The sequence below is a fragment of the Hyperoodon ampullatus genome (genome assembly GCF_949752795.1).
Source record: "Hyperoodon ampullatus genome assembly, chromosome: X".
Taxonomy (NCBI): Eukaryota; Metazoa; Chordata; class Mammalia; order Artiodactyla; family Ziphiidae; genus Hyperoodon; species Hyperoodon ampullatus.
The window spans coordinates 116,084,138-116,087,505 of NC_136913.1; positions in this window are offsets into that span (position 1 = coordinate 116,084,138).

Here is a 3,368-nt window from a genome sequence, read left to right on the forward strand (position 1 = left end):
GGGCAACAGGAGGGAAACGAGCCCTTACTGGGAATGCTACAGACTGTTAGGGAAGGAGAGTTAATTTTCTTAGGTGTGAGAATGGTATTGAAGGTAAGTAGGAGGATGCCCTTATTCTCAGAAGATGCAGGCTGGAGTGACGAGGTGAAATGTCACCGCGTCTGCAGTTTTCAAATGATACAGTTAACACAGGCACACATTGTGCCAGAGAGAGGAAGCAAGTGTTGCAGTGTTGCAGTGTGTTGTTACATCCAGGTGGGGGGTAAACAGACGTTCGTTGTGCTGTTCTTTCAACTTTCCTGTCTATTTGCAAAATTTCATAATAAAACTTTTGTGAGAACCCCCCCCCCTTAAAAAAACAGCGCCTGAACGCTGTCTAAGAAAATGAGCGCGACTTCCTTCTCTCTCCCTGTCCCGGGTGGGACAAATCTGCGAGCACGCAGGGCTCAGACCGAGCGGGTTCTGGACGGGAAGGGCAATGGGTAGCGCTGGCCGGCAGCGGCCAGCGCCCCGGGCAAGGGACGCAGGCCCGAAGAGGCTCCGGGGGTCTCGGGCAGGTGGGCTGCCAGGCACACAGCGAGGCGGAGGAGCTGCGGAGCGCGCCGGCCGGGGCAGGGGGCTCCGCGGGCGGCTCTCAGCCACCCCGGTTCCGACTCCGACTAGCTCGGCTCAGCGCTGCAGGGCCGCCCGCGCCGCTGATGGGTGAGGAAACCAACGGGCCGCGGGAAGCGGAGCCGCGCGCCTGGCGTTGCCGCCGCCGCCCGGGTCCCCCGCGCTCCCCGAGGGAGGCCGAGGCTGTCGCGGCCTGTCCCCTGCGCCCTGCGCGCGGGGTGGTGGGGAATCGCGCGCGGCACTGGAAAAAAAAATCAGGTGCCGGAAGAAAATAGCAACACACACGAAATCAGTATACAAAAAGAAAACCATGGACTCCGCCGTGCTCGGCGCTCGAGTTTCTTGAGCTACTTAACTCTCGCATGCATTTCACTGTGATGTTTCTGTAGCGCTGATGGAAACTCTAAATTTCTTTGCAAGAGCGATCTCGCAGACCCAAGGCACTGCAAGTGCTGCGCGGCCTGTCGCTGGCCTCTGCGGCTGTTTTCTTTCTTTCTTTCTTTCCTTCTCTCTTTCTTTCTTCCTTTCTTTTTTCTTCTTTCTTTCTTTTTTTTTTAGAGGTGGGGGGAGGGAGAGTAGAGTCTTCCAGGGTCTGCAAAACTGTTTTGAAAAATTAACCAAAAAGATTTTACAGACCAAGATTTGATTTTCAGGAAAGGTTTTAAGGCTGCAGTGACTTGTACGGCTTCCGTGGGCGGTAAAAAGTTATTTCTAAATGATAATTTCCCTCTGCAAGTCTTCAAAACGCTTCGTGGACAGGGCTGAAAGTTTGTCAGGCTGTCAGACGTGACTGAACAAGCTTCTAAATCCTCAGATAGATCATTTGTAAAGCCCCAGTGTCCTTAGGGTGAAAGACTTTTCTGGGCTTTTAAAGCTCGGCTTCGTGGGTAAATTTGCTTGGGTTGATCTAGCTGCGCGCAAGCCTGCATTTCCCTCCCTGGATTAGCAGAAGGGCAGAAGATTCCAGTACTATAAGATAAAAGTCGAGTCTGTGGCACGTCCTCTAAAGAAAAAAAATGCAACAGCTTCCTTTATTAAACTCTTTTTGCTACATCAGCGAATTAGAGAGCCAGTTGAATATTGATGAATGCTTTGAGGGTGAGTAATATGGCTACAGGCCCCAGAAAGTGAGGGCGGGCAGACTAAGTATTTACTCAAGTGAACAGTCTTCAAATATTTTTCAAATATGATGTCTCAAGGATTTCCTTAGGTTTTCTTAGGACTTCTGAAGCAAACCCTGATTCTGCAAATGGCTTCTCCTTTTAGTAGGCCCTTCCCAACCTGACAAAACAGCAATTGCCCTAAGAAGAGCTTAGAAACTCAGCCTGGCATTAGAACCGGGCCACAGCCCACCAGCCCTGGTGCCAGGGAGCTAACGTCTCCCTGGGCAACCGGGGAACCCCAAATGAAGTGGACACCATTCACTGTTTTTGTCATTTCTGAAGTTCTGTTTCAAAGCGCGTATTTTCAGGAAAATAGCACATATATTTTTCCTCCATGAAACATTCAGAAATTACCTTGATAAGAAATAATTATAGTCAGCCGTGGGAGGAGAGTGTAGCAAAAGCTTTGAAGGCTCTGAAGGCACAGCTGAGAAAAATACATTAGCCCTAGACTGGAGATATTCCGCGAGGAAGTTACCCATAACGAGGTACTGTATTTGGAATAATTTTTGGAAAGTGTTTTCTGAAAAGCAATTGCGAATAAATCCTTGGAACTAGATACTAGGAAAAGGAGTTGAATTGAAAATTCTTTTTTACACCGTAAACAAAATTTCTAGAACTCAGCATTTTAACTAGAAACGTCTTTTATGATTATGTTTTTCACAAAGGCCTAGAGTTAGGGAAACAAGACTTTCCTTACGTTGTAAATATCCAGAAGTCTTCAGAGAGATAAAATCAGGATAGAGTTACAGATTTAACAGAAAGAAAACAACTGGAATTGTGTTATGCAGCTTCTACTGTGTTATTTGTAAAAGCTTTTTTTTTTCAGGGTTCAAGCAAAGGCTAGTAGTGAGCAGTAATAATAGACTAATACTTGTCCTACCATCCGATTAAACAAAAAAGATAGTGCCCTTTGGTAATTTTTATTTTACTCTATGAAATTAGTTATGATAAAAATAGTTCTTTGCAAAACTTAGAACTTTGGGACAAAATGTCAAATCTTAACTTCTCCCACCCCCATGATCTCACCAGGAAAAAGTAGAATGAATTAGTAAATTTTTCCTTTCTGCCAAAGAGGAGCTTAGTAAGTCCTTGATGGCTGTTGCTTTTGATTTCCAAGTCTCTTTTCAAAGACACAGAATCACTGCCTTCAATGCTGTTGGGATTTCTTCTTTAAATACGGCATGTTTTTCTTGTTGGGTGTGCACTATTATTGTCTTAATTGTTCCTGTATTTTTGCCCATGAAATCAAAGAATCTCTCAGATGACAGAAATGATTGGGTCGTTGCACATAGGAAGGCCACAGTGAAGGGGCATAGGGTGACTTCAGTCTCTACACCGTGCTGGCCCTACACGGTTCCCATCCTGTAAGTGAGCATGACTGTCCTTTGCACCGGTGTGAACTGCCAGCACAGTGTAATGACAGGGGCATGGAGACGGAAAGCCCATCTCCTGTGTACGAGATTTGGTCACTTGCTTTCACCATAACCATTATGATCATCAATTTCTAACCTTACACTTCTAGCACTTTCCTTGAGCCTTATTACCTAATTATACAAAAGAAAGAAGAAATAAGAACAAAAGCCCAACATA